Source organism: Colobus angolensis, unplaced genomic scaffold, assembly GCF_000951035.1.
Source record: "Colobus angolensis palliatus isolate OR3802 unplaced genomic scaffold, Cang.pa_1.0 Scaffold312, whole genome shotgun sequence".
Taxonomy (NCBI): domain Eukaryota; kingdom Metazoa; phylum Chordata; class Mammalia; order Primates; family Cercopithecidae; genus Colobus; species Colobus angolensis.
The window spans coordinates 2,085,298-2,104,155 of record NW_012116400.1 but is presented as its reverse complement, the minus strand read 5'-3'; the positions used below and the strand labels follow the sequence as shown (position 1 = coordinate 2,104,155).

General features: G+C 35.3%; 1 protein-coding gene across 1 annotated transcript in view; it reads left to right on the top strand.

Annotated features, from left to right (window-relative positions):
• Window positions 1-18,858, top strand: part of DCC (DCC netrin 1 receptor) — a 1,279,089-nt gene that overhangs the window by 530,548 nt on the left and 729,683 nt on the right. The window lies entirely within an intron of this gene.

Below are 18,858 nucleotides of genomic sequence, written 5' to 3'. Positions count from 1 at the left end.
CACATATACACCATGGAATACTATGCAGCCATAAAAAAGGATGAGTTTGCGTCCTTTGTAGGGACATGGATGCAGCTGGAAACCATCATTCTCAGAAATCTGTTTTATATTCTCAATTTAGACTTGGTTTGAAAGTTTTGCTACTTAGCCATTTTCTTCTTGTATTAATCTCTGTGTTTCACACTTATCTTTGAATTTATATATCCAGAAGTTAAGGTCAAAATATTGGACAATCTGTAAGGCATAAGCACTGACCCATCAGAATCCACATCAGCCGTTGCGGAAACCACCTTGACCCATTGATTGCTGGATTTTCAAGTGGCCCATGGAGGGATGCATGTGCTTGAACATCACAACACTCAAGGGCTCAGAACTGTAGCTATCTGATCATCAGAACAAATATATTTCATTATTTTAGCAAGCAGCATAATCATAATGATGCACTAAGTTATTCAGCTGGAAATCATAAAGCCATCAAACTTTGCATCTGCTACCCAAATGACGGTTTTATGAGTATACAAAAATCCTACCATCACTTCATCTCTGTAACCATGTTCCCTCCCTCCAAGACACATACTCTCAATTGGGTCAATTCTTCAATTGAGTCTAAAAATACAAAAAAAAAGCTTGATACATCCTGTGACTATTAGTTTCCTGGTTTGACCATTGGATCAAGGTTTATTACTCCAACTACAAAACAATTCCCTGCACTGGCTAGTGTGAGGCAATCTGAAACAGCAGAAGTATCCTAGTTGAGTGACATAACTTAAGTATTTATTAGCCTTGTAACTTTGAGTAGGTAACTTACCAGTTTCTCTCATCTATAAAATATGAGTAGGATACAGTAATCTCTGCTTTCTCCAGTTTTGGTATTTTGAATCTAGTTGTATGAATTGACATCAGTTAGTGCCTGTGGATTATTTAAGTCTAATAAATTACCTGGACATAGTAAAACCAGGAAGGTGGCTTTTATTCTGTACTTTAGAGGAAAAACAGGAAAAGTTTCATTGATTTCACTTTTCTAATTTTTTTTTTTTTTTTTTTTGAGAAAGATTCTCACTCTGTTGCCCAGGCTGGAGTGCAGTGGTGCAATCTCGGCTCACTGCAGCCTCCACCTCCCAGGTTCAATAGATTCTCCTGCCCCAGCCTCTCGAGTGCTGAGATAACAGACACCTGCCACCATGCCCAGCTAATTTTGTGTGTGTGTGTGTGTGTGTATATATATATATGTGTGTGTGTGTGTGTGTATGTGTCTATATGTATATGTGAGTGTGTGTGTGTATATATATAATATATATATATATTTTTTTTTTGGTAGAGATGGGGTTTCACCATGTTGGCCAGGCTGGTCTCAAACTCCTAACCCCAGGTGATTTGCCCACTTTGGCCTCCCAAAGTGCTGGGATTACAGGTTTGTGCTATGATGCCCGGCTGACTTTTCTAACGTTGATTTTTAATTCTCATCACCAAATTAATTTATGTCAGTAAGTAGTTACTTTTGGGACAAAGGACACACATTTTGGTGATTTAAAATAATGCATATCAAACTTTTGTATTTTTTCCCATAGAATTATATGGATTTTTTACTTATATTTACTCAATTGACTTTAGAGTTTTGCATGTTTATTTACAGTTGTCTTCATATATTTTATCCATTGAAATTTATCCTGTTTTACTGATTATAGTCAGGCTGTGCCTTTACTAGTATTTTTCCAGATAACTATCCAGTTGACCTAACAACATTTCTGGAATTATCCATCTTTCCCTAATGGTTTAAGATAAGACATATTTTTCCATTTATTTTAAGTGATTTTTGGACTTTTAATTTGGTTCCATTTATCTTTCTGTGTATTCATGTTCAAATACCTTGTGTGGCAACTTAGTGTAATCTCAGCACATTCAGCAACTTCTTTATGATTCAATTTTCTTATTTTTAAATAGGCAGCATTGACAGTATGTACCTCAGATGTTGCAAACATGAAATAAAATAATGCCCATCTAAACTCTCATAAAATCTTAGATATTACTGAGTCTAAAACACTATTATTGTATTTTCTTCTTCCTGCTACTGAATTCCTTTTATCAGTTTCAATCTACTGTGTGTGTGTGTGTTCTAAGAGGTATGTAAACAGATTCACTAAGTTGAAAATCATATAGTTTGGAGAAGACTTTCTCAGGTTTCTCTAATTCCCAGAATTAGTACTATCCAGCAGGAATTTTTATTCTACATAGTATCCTTTCTACTGGACTGCTGTTTCCATCTGCCCTAGGTCATGCCTGCCTCAGTTAATTACCTGTTGTTGTTTCCTCTTGAAAATCAGCAGGAATGCCTTTCCAGCTTAAAACAAAGACTGATTCCCTGCCAGTCTCTTTCACAAACCTTGCCAACAGTGGATGGAATTGGTCAGTTTTGTCTCTCCTCTAACTCTACAGGGAAAACTTTACTCATAATCAAGGATGGGAATAGTGCCCCTAGCTGAGCAGCTGAGATTAAATCCAGCAACTGTTAACTTGGTATAGGGCAAGAAGAGAGTATTGGAAACAACAAAACACAATTCACAGGCAATATAGCATCTTTTGTACCTATTTCCAAAACACAATCTCAATTTTTTTTAATAAAGCATCATTGGCAACAGAATATGCCCTGAGCACCAAAGTTCATAAAAAGTAGCCTTTATAACATGATTATTTATTAGAATGCTTTTTCATTTTTTAGCACAGAAAATCTAGCATACAATTTCATAACAGACAAAGAAGCCAAAGGGATATAGATTTCTTATATACTGAACTTTTGATTTCAGTGTTCACATTTAGGAGGCTTAGCAGAGAGAGCACATGGGCTTTTCCACTTTATTTGATTTTGGAGGTAAAAAAGAAAAACATCCAAGCCCAGAAATAATGTCTTACAAGCCATGACAACAATGCCCCAGGTCATGAGAGAAAACTATTGCTTTTGGGTAAAATAAAATTGGAAGCAAATAGAACTAGAGATTACAGCAGCTTGATAGTTTGTGGGGTTCCTATGATTTTGAGTCTTCAAATCAGTTTTGGGTGGTCAATAATTATTACTTTTTATCATCCTGAAGTAAGAAGCGCTGTTAAGCTACAGATTTATTTCTGCATGCCCTATGAAAGTATCTCTAACATCATGTGCCCAAGGGCAGAGCTTAAAGGAACATTTTCCGTGGAAGTGGAGTTATCAGACAGTCAAAATTTGGAATCACTCCCAGTTCTTCGGAAGTAAAGTTAATTAATCTGGAAGCACATCATTTGTGTGTAAGAAATTCAAGAGAAGCATAATGAGTTCAGCAATTAGCTTTAACTTTTCAGAAACATTATGCATTCAAAAATACATGCATTAAAATCTCTCCCCCAACTCTGTATTTTTAACTGGTGTATTACAGCTGATTTTTAAACATGTCATCCCATTGGTTGATCTTATCATAGAGGGAAAAATCCATTATTAGCTCTGCTTGTACAGTAAAGTTCTGCTTTATTATGTAATCTCATTTCTGACTTACTATTTGCTCTAAATGAGCATATGACTAGAATGTGTAATGAACATTGTCTAGCATCCTGAATAGACAAAGATTAATAATGCCTCCTTGACAGTTTGTTTTTTTTTTTCCCCACTTATACCTTGGGAAACACCTGTTCTACTTGTCCTGTAACTGGAATTACACCTTCACCCACCGGCATTTTTCATAATGATTTCACCAAAGAACTTGAACAAAAGTAGTTCAATAAATGAAACTGTAATACATATAAATTTTGAGTCCTATTGTGCTTTTCTAAGAAAATGTAAAATCATATTTAAGGTCAGATTTTATTTTATGTTCTTGAATGCATTATAAATCTAGAGGGCTGTTTAGCCAGGTTCCATTAGGTAAATTAATTACCACAACTGTGTTTAATTTGTCTTTTTATCTTTTCTATAGTAATAAAGTCACAGTGTTTTATAGCTTCAATGTTACCTTTTTGAAACTTATGTTTCTATTAATGAACAATTAAACAGTATTTGTATTATTTCAAAATTGCTAAGAAGTCAGTTGATAATGATAATTAATAAAACATTCACAATCTACCAGTATCTTACAATGTATACTTGTCTTTTTCTTCAAAGTGAGGTGACCTCACCAAAATATTCATCACAGTGGGTTGAGAATGGAATTTGAAACTTACAGTATTTTTAGCTCTTTTAAGATTATGTTGCTCTATTTTACCCTATTTTTATATCTCATTCATGGATCATTCTTGATGTTTATTCAATTTTAGTCAAATTTATTAAATATTATATGCATTTTCTTAAAAATGTTCGACTTACTCCAGAAAATATTGTGTTTGTCATAAAGCGAAAGAGTTTTTCAGACAATAGAATTCCCAAACATCCTACTTAATTGTGTTTGTGAATTACTTGAGGCATCACATGAAAACTCCAATAAACCATAGTCTCCATCACTCCCTTCTCTTTCATACTGAGTTTGTAATCTCTGGCCTCCAGAAAAATATTTGGTTAAAAATCTAGTCAAAAAGTTTGTATTGTTGTTTCCCTTTAGGTTATTCTATTTATCGTTTCCTGCAAACCAAAATTCCCTTGGCCCTCCTAGTCTGCTCTTCTTTTCCAAACAAATAGCAAATTGAGTTTAAGAAGGAGCCTGAAATGAACAATGTCAAGTCTAATTCTGAAGCTCAGCTAAAGCTAAATAGACATGCTAGAAGAGTAACATCCATCTGACATATAATTTTTGAGCACCTTTTCCATGCTAGACCTTATTCTAGCTGCTGGATATTGAAAGAAATGCAAATTTCAAAATGATGGACAAGAATATAGGAACTGCTCTTTAAACAGTCTTCTTTACTGCAATTAAGATCTTAACCGGTGGGTTTTGACCAGACACCAGATAATCATCTTGTAAGCTGAGACAGGTGATACTTTACTAACTTACTGTGGACAGAATAATTAGAACATTGAATATAGCTTTATGAATATAAAATATACATACCACACAAGCACACATCCTTCAGTTGTTATATTCAAAGTAGATTTTAGTTTTCCAAGTTTCAGTAGCAATTATATTACAATTGTAATACAACTTTAACTTAAAATTGGCATGCTATCTAAGAGAGGCTGAATTATACATGCCAAATGTCTTCAGTTTATTTGACTAGGCTTAAAGGCATATCAAGAGAAGAAATTAAAATCAATGTATTTTGTATCTAGGATTGGTACTATTGACACAAGGATATTGCATCAATGTACTCTCTAGCTGTAAGTTTTATTTTTGCATATTACTTTTTAAGGGTGGCCTATGAAAGCAACATAAGATTCCCAAATTATAGACTTAAAAGTTTACTTTAAAAAGATGAGATGATTGTTATTTATCTTTCATCCATCTGTTTCCAATCCAGAGTGACAAGATTTTGAAAACTGAAACAAAATATCTGAGCAGCCAATATACTTTAGGATAATTTTCTAATGTGCTATGAAAATAGGCAAATCAATACAAGGTGAAAATGTTTTCTTTATTTCTAGAGATGTTGGTTATATATCAAACCCAGTTTGCCCATGAATGTTAAATAGACATTTGGTATCCACACAAATTTAAACAAAGAATTCAGGAGACATCAAGTTCTTTTTATGTAGTTACGGTGCTTAGATGGGCATTTATTGAACACTGGAAACTTCTTATTCTGCAAGTCACATAACTGGCATATGAACATTCACGTAATATTATGGATGATAGTTGCCATTATTGAAAAATCAACATTTATTCTTACTATGGAAATTGTATGTTTAGTATCTCATTTTGTCTACACAGTTGCAGTATGAAGCAGGTACTATTAGTGTTTCCAGCTAATAAGTGATTATAGAAATGAGTAGAGGTTATGTTACTGATTTTTCTATAGTTAAAATTTCTACCTCTTGAAATAATCCATTAATTTCCCCCCTAAAGTTTCTGCTTTGCTTTCCTCATTTTATAATATAATTTAGCTTGATTTTTATTTTAATCAATTCCACTCCTAAGCTCAAATGATAGGGTGGGACAATGAGACACAGTGACAGGGAGTTTGAGTAGAGACAAAAGCCACTGGAAGGGAGAGTATTGAATTTGCAAATCTCATGTTGCTTTCACAGGCCACAAAGCAGATGGTCAGGTTCAGAAGTTTAGTGCCTGGCAGAGAGCTGGGCACAGGATAAATCTTCTGTAAGCCATTTCAAATGAAGAAGTGAATAACCAAATAGAAATCATAAGATCATCCAGTCTCAAAATAGTTGGAAAGCAGGCCGAAGGAGGCAACATTAGTTTCTGTTTATTGCCTATTTATTACAATACAAGTGTATTGACCGACTTTTCATACTATATTAAATTTCACAAACATTTTAGGAAACAGTCCACTTTCCAGGTGTGAAACTTGCAGAAAAGCCAGATGTTCTGATTTCATCAGGAAAACCAAATAGATGGATTTAATACACGGTGGAGGTGAGGTTGGGAGATCTCTAGTGATGCTGTCACTATTTCTTTGTGCTTTGTTTACCTCCAGGAATTTGGATGATTGACATAGGAAACAAGTAATTTGCACACAATAGTAAGTTGCAGGACTCCTAGGTCCTGGGAACAGAGTGTCTATCTAATGTTTCACTACTTCAGGCTCTCACTGTTCCTACGTCAGAGACTAAGACCACAGGTTTTGTGAGCAGATAGGGTAGAGCTAACCCAACATGCAAAAATGATGATTTTTACAACCAATGAGCAAGACAACACAGACAGATGAAGCCTGCCTGCCTAACTTCGGGGCAGGAGTCCCAGTCTTCAGGGTTTTGTGTAAATGAGGAGAGGCAGGAGTCATAGTTGATATTCAAAGCACTACCAGCAAAGAATTTTGGTCTCATATTCCCACTCTACGGATCATTAGCCACTCAGTTTTTGGCAAATGACTTTTCTTGACTTCAGTTTACTGGTTACTTCGACTGTAAAGTAGGAGTGTTGAACGTTAGGCTATATGACAGAATGATTTGAATAGTTTTCATAAGTATAGATGAGGCTATTTGATCTGCTCAATGTCTGTAATGCCACATCCCAGACCCAGTGGAAAGCACAGTTAACACTGCAAATATACAAGCTGATTTGACTTCTTTTGATTCTATTTTGCATCATGAAGGCAAACTATAATCTCTTATTTATTCATTGCCCATATATTATTTTATTCAGTGATTAGGTAAATGCAGATAGTTTCTAAAATGCCTAATTATTGAAGGAATTAGTTTGAAGGTTTGGATGGGTGTTTCTGTGAGATGAGACGGGGAAGATGGAAATAGAGGAATTAATATTTCCCAGGTTTATTAAAAATTCTTAATGAAGAGTAAACTGACCTTAAAGTAAACCTACCAGGAGTAAACCTACCATGAAGATTGTATGGAATTCCCTCTCTCCATGTTTTCCTCCTAGGTAAAAAAAAAATGTTGAAAATAAGTGTCAAATCATTAAATAATAATACCAGGCATCTTTCATCTAAGATAGTTGATATACTTGCTAGACTCACATGCACCCTAGACATGCCACAGGGAACTATTCTTTTCCTTTTTTAACTGACTGTGAGCTTGAGAAAATAGAATCGCCTTGTGAGCACTTGCTTTACAAAAGTTGTTCATTAGTTATCCGTCACAGAAAGCCCGCCAGCAGGGTTTGGGGCTATATGTAATTCCAGAAAAGAAATCTTTGGTGTCTTCATATCCAAAGGTGTTTCCACTGACCCATTAACGTTGGGCATGCCTTCAAAGAGGCCTCCCAGGGACTGAGTGTGTCTGTCTTTGTCAGAGAAGAGATAATTGGCCCCCACAGGAATGAGAGCAGTGACCTGAGCTTCGTTGAGTGTAACTGTCAGAAAGGCTTCCAGGGTCAGACCTACAGTCTAGGCAGCCTCTACACTCAGTTGCTGACAGTGGAATCAAGAGTTATTTTGCATAAAGTCCTTGAAATCAGGCGAACCACATGATGTCAAGTTCTGGGTGCCTTTGGCTTCTTGTAACACTATAGGGAGCTCTCCTGTGAATAGCCTAACCATCCTCATCTGCTCTCAGTTCTCCTGTCTCCCAGGTTCCAGTGCTTTCCAGCCTCCTGATCAGTCCCCCTTTACTATTTCCAGTTTCTATTTACTTTTTCTCCTTATCCCAAGTTTTCATTTCTACTTAGAACATCTTCAACAAAGTATGGCACTTCCAATAATTTGATCTGAATGAGGAGTAAGACTTACGCTAAAAGAGTAGATCGTTTTGACATTATTTCTTTTCTCCCTCTATTTTCTATATTCACAGATGTAATAGTAAACAAAATGTCTTAGGTTTCTGTACAGCTTTATAAGGTTTTAAAATGCTTTTTTAATGAATAACATAATGCCTTATTTTGTCAATAAGGACATGACCATGATGTGGTACAAAGACTACATACAAACTTTGGAAACAATAGTTGTAAGTTCAGTTCTAGCTTTACCAAGTATTTGGTACCAGAGAGAAAGGCAAAATGCTAATGATCCACTCTAGCTTCAGTTTTCTTATTTGTAAAATAGAAATAATGACTTGCACCTTGTAATAACCCTAAGTAATGTGATATTTTTAGAGGGGCATATACACAATCTGGCCAAATGGTCATGAGGATGGTTACTTAAAACATTAGGGTCTATTTTTTTTTTTTTTTTGTTTCTTGAGATGGAGTTTTGTTCTTGTTGCTCAGGCTGTAGAGCAATGGTACAATTTTGGCTCACTGCAACCTCTGCTTCCTGGATTCAAGTGATTCTCCTGCCTCAGCTTCCCAAGTAGCTGGGATTACAGGCATGTGCCATCATGCTCGGCTAATTTTGTATTTTTAGTAGAGATGGGATTTTGCCATGTTGGCCAGGTTGGTTTTGAACCCCTGACCTCAGGTGATCCACCTGCCTCAGCCTCCCAAAGTGCTGGGATTACAGGTGTGAGCCACTGTGCCCGGCCATTAGAGTCTAAATTCTTATGGTGGCTTATTTAATAATGAATAAAGGTGATTATGACTCAATTCAAACAACACAACTCCTTAATTTAAGTCAACATTTGTTAGAAATTAAGTTGCATGCCTTAAATACGTAGTTAATTTAAATATGTGTGTGTGTATATATGTATGTATAGATAATTTGATTTCTTCTATTTATGAAGACATCTCTTTTAAGATGTTTATGGAACTTGAGATGATAGGATTACTCTTCATAGCTAATTAAGAAAAAAAAATGGCAATGTATATCATGAATTCACTAAAACTTTTAGTTACAATTTTGTTAGTCATAATGGAATCTTTATATTCTTGAAAAATGATCCAAAATGTATGTTCTTTGAAAAGCATGTTACTAGCTTTGTTACAATAGTCAGCATGCATATTGATTTAAGGACTCCTTTGCATGACTGTAAAACATGCTCCACATACACACCGGAGTTCCTCCTTGGCCCACAAATTAGAAGCAACTGTTATACAACAAATTAGGTATGAATTATATGAAATTCCAGTGCTCCTTGACAATTCTCTCTCTCTAGGCTAGGAGTGTGGGTCTTAGCTTTAAGCTGATGGGTTAAATTCTGTACGTATGAGCAGATCCACATCCTTTTCTTTTAGCTTTTCTGCCTCATAAGTATTTTGCTGTTTAACTGATCCATCACCATTACATGTGGTTTACTTTTCCATTTCGGAAAAACAATGGTAAAAAATAATATCATGTATATTCCTTCTTAAATAGATTCAATACTCCAGTAAAAACAAACACTAAGTAAATGCCTAATGGCGTGAATCTGAGAGGAGAGTGCTTTTAGTAAATTGAGGCTGTAGACATATTTGAGTAACACTCTGCTATCTTTGCTCTAAAGATACATGCTAATGGATGGGAAAGAGTAGCATTAATAAGCTCACTCCATTAAATTAGTTCTTTTTTTCTTGCTAAATATCCAAAAGAGAAAGATGGTCCACTTAACTAGGAAAAAAAGTTTCATTTTAGTGCAGTAGAAGCATGATGCATATTTTCTTTCTAATTTAATTTCTAACCATTAAGATTCAATCGTACAAATGACCCACTGAAGCACTTGAAGAGATTAGAAAACTATAAACTGAATGTCTTTTGAATTCGGCTGTCTAGACACCATGATGTTATATAGGGTAATTCAAATTTACCATCATATTTTTATGATACCACCAAGAGAAACCCAGTGACTTCTGTGAATAATCACTAATGAGGCCCTCAAATGGAATGTGAGAATTCATCTCTTCTCTGGTTGTTGTTTTTATTAAACATCATATTGACCAACCCTTCCAGTTGCTGTGATTTGAACTTTTGTTTAAATAGTCGAGTTTTCTCTTGGAATCATAGAAAAAGGTCGCTGTCATTCAATGGGCTGAGGAAAAAGGATTACAGCTCTAATGAGCCAAATCTGTGCAAATGAGAAAATAATAATCTCCTCATAATTAGAACTCCCTTTTTAAACTAAATGTTGGTCGTGAGTTTTTCAAAAGAAGAAAAATCTTTTCATTATTTGGTTAAAAGAATATTTGGAAATTAATGCCACGGGAAAGGGGGAATTAAAATGATTTCAGCTTGTTTACTGAAATATGTTCTTTGCTGGAACCTCATCCTAATTTTCTAGTCAAAACAGTAGTTGTTTTCCATAAAGTTTAGATAGTAAGAAGCATGCATTGTCTGTTCATGCAGTAGTTAACATTTACTGCATAGAGCAATCACTTTCAGTCTTTCTGAAGACTGTCCTGCAGGAAGGAGGGCTAGCACCCCCATTTTACAGATGGAGAAATGGAGTATAGCTTGCTCAAGGCTCAATTTCTTGAAATGATACTAGAAATCAGGACTCTCAGCTCCCGTGTTCAAATTGTAGATCTTTGTAAGCAGCGGCAGCAGCAGCAGTTACAGCAGTGCTGGTAGAGTAAATCGAGAGGAGAAAACATTTCAACAATTCCAGCAGTACTCAGTTTATGAGCAGATTTTATTTGGAACTCACAACACATAGAAGCATGTGTCTACTTGGTTGTGGGTGGGTGCTCAGGACTGCCCTAGGATATTATGACATGTTACTTAGTAGAGGCATACAATTCTCCCAGGCTGTCTTAGCTCATTTTTTGAGCTTCTCCTGGCACATAAGGGTCTTCTGGATCCCCTGTGTATCTGAAACCTGTCCTTTCTGAGGCTTGAAACCAAGAGAGTTTAGAAGCCGATGGAATTAAATAGCCATTTGGAAAACTGTGTTGGAAAAGGCAGCCCCATGAGGGAGTTCAAGCTGAAAGGTAAAACAATGAAGGTAGAGGATGTGAGCCCTCTTCTGTGGAATGTCACATCATGGTAGAGGAGGATTCCAGCTGAAGAGTGGGTCATTTGTGTGAAGGTCCCTGGAATAGGGCAGCAATGTTTGCTTGTTTGTCCAGGGTTTCAGGGAAGCCAAAGTTCAAAAGCCAAGGATTTCCCATGATTAAAGTTCCATTCTCAAGAAAGCACTGCTATGCATTATTGTCAATAAGTCACCATGACAAACCAGTAAAATAGAGCAAATATAATCTGATTTTTCATATACTAGTGATGTTAAAAAATGGTCCATTGGCTCATGCCTGCCATCCCAGCAGTTTGGGAGGGCAAGATGACAATTACTTGAACCCAAGAGTTTGAGAACAGCCTGGGCAACATAGTGAGATACTGTCTCTGCAAAAAAATTAAAATTATAATTTAAAATAATGGCCCATGGGGTGATGTGGCTGTCCCTAAGATCACAAAACTAGTTGTTATGAGAGCTTGACTTGCTACTCCTGTTATTTGATGATGTGTTGAGAACTAATTGCGAATTGATCCTGTAGAGGCCAGGGGAAGACTTACTCTTCACCTTTTGAAGTTTCACTGAGAAATCAGCTGACAAAAAGGAGATTCACTGAAGAAAAGGCATACATATTTATTAACGTGTACATGGGGAGGACCACAGAGGGATTACCTCCATTCCCCAGTAGGATTCAGAAGCTTATATACAATCTTGAGGTTACAGAAAGAATGGGTGCTTGGATCGTGGCAAAATAGGCTATAGTGGTAAAACACAGGAGGGGACCAGGGAAGAGGAGGCCTGCGTAGCAAAAGGTCTTATTTTGTAGATGAGATCAAAGAGATGGTGAGTGTTTCTTTTAGACCTTTAAAGGTGTCAGATATTAAGTTAATCTTTTCTAAATCTGGACAAGAGATAGCCTGGCTCCATCAATGCACATTTTCTCTACATATGCTCATCTGTCCCACAAAGACAATTTTCAGGGCTACTTCTGTTTGCAGGCCCTCTGAACAGCCATCTCAAAATATGTCAAAATATATTTTGGGGTAAATTATTTTGGTTTCTTTCAGTTCCTATTTTGGAACTTCAAAAAGTTGCATATAAAAAGGCAAATTGGTAGCTTTGGAGAGATTTGGGTTAGATGTTCTTAGATAAGATAGGGAAAGGAAGGGGAAGACAAACTAGGATAAACAAAATAAATGAATAAACACATTATTCCATATCATCTTGAATCAGTTTTGCAGTTCAGAGAGTAGATCAGTTACAGCTCTTTTCCATACTAGGTGGTGCTTTGCCAATGGGCTAGACCTCTATACAGGATGTAGCAAATCCATCTGTAATAAGAGGCATTTCTACGGAAACTAAGAAAAACAAAGGTTAATATCTGGAATGGTCTGTAGATTTGTTTTTCTAGAGTCTCTAATGCATCTTCAGATGGCAGTGGCAATCTTTCTGGATTGTGGTTTTAATCAGGTGTTCAAGTAAACTTTATGAGTAGTTCATACATCAGCTGGCAGAAAAGCTGCTTATATATAAGTTGCTCTGATGATTTCTCCCAACATTTATATCAAGTTGTGTAGCTTCAGTGTGCAGAGCTTCAAGAAAAGCATAGTTTTTAGTCTTAAGTGAATCCAAGGCAGAAAAATGGGAGAAAAATTTGAAAACATTAGTTTGGACACTTGTGGCCAGGAAGTAATTCAGCATCCAGTTCAAATTATAGACAAATAAAAAAACTCCAAAACACTGGTCAGGGCTGGAATCTAACAACATGTGTACTATGGTTTTCTTTTGAAACACAATTTGTCTCTCCGGTTCCCCTTTTCTACCAAAGACAAATCATGTGTAGTAAGACCATTTGTTTGCAAAATAAATTTTAGTCTTAGAATACTCAGCCTTATTATTTGCATAGAGTGTAGCAAGAATAGTGATTGACCATATAGGCTCTTTAAAAGTTGGCTTTGCTACCTGGATGCTGTTGCTGACACCTGTAATCCCAGCATTTTGGGAGGTTGAGGCAGGCAGATCACGAGGTCAGGAGATTGAGACCATCCTGGCTAACATGATGAAACCCCATCTCTACTAAAAATACAAAAAAATGAGTCAGGCATGATGGTATGTGCCTGTAGTCCCAGCTGCTGGGGAGGCCGAGGCAGGAGAATTGCTAGAACCTGGGAGGTGGAGGTTGCAGTGAGCTGGGATCTCACTACTGCACTCCAGCCTGGATGACAAAGCAAGAATCCATCTAAAAAAAAAAAAAAAAAAAAAAAGTTGGCTTTGCTGTGACTTTTTCATAATGAATCTCAGGTTAGACTTTTAAAAGCCTCTGGAAGCTACAAAGCCAAGCTAAGTATTTGACATCAGACCATGCCTGTAACACTTATATGAATTGAGTGAATTTCTGTTTTCTAGAGGTTTCAAAATATCTTGAGGTTCCTGGGCCTTTCAGAAAGTGACATTCTTTCTTACTGCAAGATCAAGAACCTTATATGGAAACAATGTAGACAAGGTACCAAGCCAGCCTTTCCAAGGGGCTTTTTATTGGCTCTATAAAGTCAACTTCAGTTCCTCAAAGCAGTCTTGTCATATCTGAAAATAAGCCATTCCAGTCAAAGCCATTACCAGTCAAAGCCTTGATAAAATAGCTAGTACCTACAAGTGTGTCTTCTTACAGAAGAAAATTATTCTTATTGAACCTATGTAAACAATGATATTACCATAAAATAGGAATATTCATGAATAGTTTTCAAATTTTGGAGAAATCATGTAGATAGAAAGGTAAATATTTCAATTTTGCCCACAAGAGTACAGAGTACCCAATTGTTGTAAGCTATAAAGAAATAATTATTGACTCTAGAAAACAAAATATAAAAAAGAATCAATATTCCAAACAAAAATCATTTTTAAAAGGCATTTAAGTCCTATGTCAGTTCAGGACCACATAATTAACTTATTCTGCTTGCTGTTGGGTTAACAATATTTATAATTACGTCAACTTTTAAAATAGAGACCTGGAAGGTTTTACAAGGTCTAAATCTCTAAAGTTATCAGAAACCTGTATTCAAGAGTACTTTCAGGGTACATTCTATAAAATTTATTGAAGAAGCAAATTTTGGACTGTAGCTGATTGTAAATGGAATTTTGAGAAAAATTAAAGCAATAATTTTCTGTGAATGATAAAGACTTAGAATAGCCATGGGTAAAGATACCATTGACAAAGAAACTTTGTTATATCATGGCATACAACAATTTAACATAATCATCATTATGACTGATAACATATCAGAATTTTAAGAATCTCATACAGGTTTAGAACACATATTAATAACATGTTTATAGAAATATAACTTGAATAAAGTTAACTCCATATTTTGACAATGCTTTCCATATGATTTTTACATACCAGATAACCTCATATGTCTTTCTTAGGCTTCCTTGAGTTATTTTTGGAATTTCCAAAAGTTAATTCAAGATCAAAAAGACAATTTTAGAATTTGAAATTTAATTTTGGAAGTTTGTCAAATGTCAAAGGTTTAAAACACTTCATATCAAAATAATAAAAGTTTAAAATACTTGAAAATAGGATCACAGGTCACTGTAAAATAATAGTCAATCATTTAGCTAAAGTGATAATTAAAAAATATATATGTATTCAGACCAGGCATGATGACTCACACCTGTAATCCCAGCGCATTGGGAGGCTGGGATAGGCGGATCATCTGAGATCAAGAATTGGAGACCAGCCTGGGCAACATGCTGAAACCCCATATCTACTAAAAATATGAAAATTAGCCGGGCATGGTGGCATGTGCCTATAGTTTCAGCTACTTGGGAGGGTGAGTCAGGAGAATCGCTTAAACCCAGAAGAGGAAGGTTGCCGTGAGCTGAGATTGCGCCACTGCACTTCAGCCTGGGCAACAGAGCAAGACTCTTGTCTCCAAAAAAGAAAAATAAATACAAAATAATATATTCAAACATCAAAAGCACTTACTCTTTTACAGAGAGGAGAATCAGGTTTCCAAATAATCAAAAGATGGAATAAAGAAAATATGAGATCAACAGAATCTTTCCCTTGAGTCCTTCCCTCTTTGTTTTCTTTAGTTTACTTAAAAGATAGATAAAAATATTTTACTATGTCTTGTTAATGCTACACAAATAACTTGTTCCAAGGAGAAACCTAAATTCTACCTTTCCATCAGTATATTATTAATGCTAAAGCTAATTTTAATAAGATTTTGTTTCAGTTAGCTTTGACCAGAGAAGATAAGAGTTTTATAAACCTTTTATAACCTCTTACAATTTTTCCTGTTTTATTTCCCTAATTTTTATATTCATCCAGTTTCATCTATTCTTTATTCATTAAATAAAATTTAAAACAACTTTTAAACAACTTTTAAAAACCTTTAAATTAGACAAAATTACTATTCCCTTAGTGAAAACCACATTCTCATGCTTTCTTATAACATTTCTTACTAAAAATACATCTCACTTTTCCTACACACTTTGCATACAGAATTGTTTCTCTTATATCTAGTAGTTTTAATCACACATATTAATCAGAGTGTTGACACCTGTAACCCTAATTTTCAGTGAAAATCTAGGAAATAAGTAATTTTAACTGTCAGTCATATACTAACAATTTATAAATACATATCCTATTTTTTAAAAGCATAAGCTTTCTATAGAATAATTTTTCTATATGGAACAGGACATTTACTAGCAGACCTACATAATTTTTGTTTTTAAGAAATAAGCCAAAAGCATATGAGCTTAAACTCATATTTAGTAGTTAATATCTTAGCATTATATCTTATTTGGAAATGATCTAGACATTCAATGATTATTCATCATTTAATTTCACTTAAACTCTACGTACATAGTTACCAAAAATTTTTGAGAAACCTTTTTAAAATAAATATATGATAAAACTATTATTAAAAGTTTATGAATGTTTATCTCATTTACAACTATTTAATCTATTTTTAAAAGCTGTGTTTGGAAAATTTCATAAGACAAATCTAGCCATCATCTCAAGTTAAATTTTCTATTAATCATTTTTGTATGACCATCTGTTAGGCAAGTATCATAAAAGCAAGGACCTTAAAGGACCTTAAAATTAAAAACATACATATTTCATTGATAACTCAGCAGACTTACTTTTATTAAGCTAACAATATTATACTAGTATTATTTACCAGAAGATTGCTAAAGTAATGCAAACTTGAAATGTGTTTAGGCTTATTTACTTAAAAAATTATGAGTGGTCATTTATAAGTCAATTTGGTACCATGTAGACAATATACAAATAGACACGTATACACATGTATATACAAAAATACAGACATAAAGATCTTAGAGCTTTCATTTTTAGAATTTTAGTCCTGAGTCAGGTAAAACTCGCTAGTTTAAAAGGGCAGTTAGATTAAAACTATATCTCTGTAACTGGAACAACTTAAAATTTATTTCTTCCACATGGCCAAAGCCTTTACTAAGTTTCAGAGAAAACGGGGTAGCAAATTTACATCCGAAAGCACAGAAAGAATTGAAGCTTTTTCAAGAAGTCTGGGTGTGTTAGAGGAAGATTAAAAATGGATGCCAAGATAACATAAAATCATAAGAATTTATCACAGTATTTTACAAGGAAACATACAGATGAGCCTAGAGAAAGTTTAGAAAACTTCACAAAATAACAAGCTAAATGCAAGAAAGTCATATTTTGGAGACCAATCTAGTTTGATATGTATCTTTTTAAAACAGTTTCCATTTTTTTAATGTAATTTTTTTTATTATACTTTAAGTTCTGGGATATATGTGCAGAACATGCAGGTTTGTTACATAGGTATACACGTGCCATGGTGGTTTGCTGCATCTATCAACCCATCATCTACATTAGGTATTTCTCCTAATGCTATCCCTCCCCCAGCCCCCACCCCCTGACAGGCCCCAGTGTGTGATGTTCCCCTCCCTGCGTCCATGTGTTTTCATCGTTCAGCTCCCACTTATGAGTGAGAACATATGGTGTTTGGTTTTCTGTTCCGTGTTGGTTTGCTGAGGACGATAGTTTCCAGCTGCACCCATGTGTCTGCAAAGGACAGGAATTCATCCTTTCTTATGGCTGCATAGTATTCCATGGTATACATGTGCCACATTTTCTTTATCCAGTCTATCATTGATGGGCATTTGGGTTGGTTCCAAGTCTTTGCTACTGTGAACAGTGCTGCAATAAACATGTGCGCATGTGTCTTTATAGCAGAATGATTTATAATCCTTTGGGTATATACCCAGTAATGGGATTGCTGGGTCAAATTTTATTTCTGGTTCTAGATCCTTGAGGAATCACCACACTGTCTTTCACAATGGTTGAACTAACTTACACTCCCACCAACAGTGTGAAAGTGTTCCTATTTCTCCACATCCTCTCCAGCATCTGTTGTTCCTGACTTTTTAATGATCATCATTCTAACTGGTGTGAGATGGTATCTCATTGTGGTTTTGATTTGCATTTCTCTGATGACCAGTGATGATGAGCTTTTTTTCATGTTTGTTAGCCGCATAAATGTTTTCTTTTGAGAAGTGTCTGTTCATATCCTTTGCCCACTTTTTGATGGGGTTGTTTTTTTTGCAAATTTATTTAAGTTCCTTGTAGATTCTGGTTATTAGCTCTTTGTCAGATGGACAGATTGCAAATTTTTTCTCCCATTCTGTAGGTTCCCTGTTCACTCTGATGATAGTTTTTGCTGTGCAGAATCTCTTTAGTTTAATTAGATTGAATTTGTCAGTTTTGGCTTTTGTTGCCATTGCTTTTGGTGGTTTAGTCATGAAGTCTTTGCTCATGCCAATGTCCTGAATGGTATTGCCTGGGTTTTCTTCTAGGGGTTTTTATGGTTTTAGGTCTTACATTTAAATCTTTAATCCATCTTGAGTTAATTTTTGTATAAGGTGTAAGGAAATGGTCCAGTTCCAGTTTTCTGCATATGGCTAGCCAGTTTTCCCAATGCCATTTATTAAACAAGGAATCCTTTCCCCATTGCTTGTTATTGTCAGGTTTCTTAAAGATCAGATGTGTGGTGTGATTTCTGAGGCCAGTGTTCTGTTCCATTGGTCTATATATCTGTTTTGATAACAGTACCATGCTGTTTTGGTTACTGTAGCCTTATAGTATAATTTAAGTCAGATAGCATGATGTCTCCAGCTTTGTTCTTTTTGCTTAGGATTGTCTTAGCTGTAGTGGCTCTTTTTTAGTTCTATATGAACTTTAAAGTAGGTTTTTCTAATTCTTTGAAGAAAGTCAATGGCAGCTTGATGGGGATAGCATTGAATCTATAAATTACTTTGGGCAGTATGGCCATTTTCACAATACTGATTCTTCCTATCCATGAACATGGAATGTTTTTCCATTTGTTTGTGTCCTCTCTTATTTCTTTGAGCAGTGGTTTGTAGTCCTCCTTGAAGAGGTCCTTTACATGCCTTGTAAGTTGGATTCCTAGGTATTTTATTCTCTTTGAAGCAATTGTGAATGGAAGTTCATTCATGATTTGGCTCTC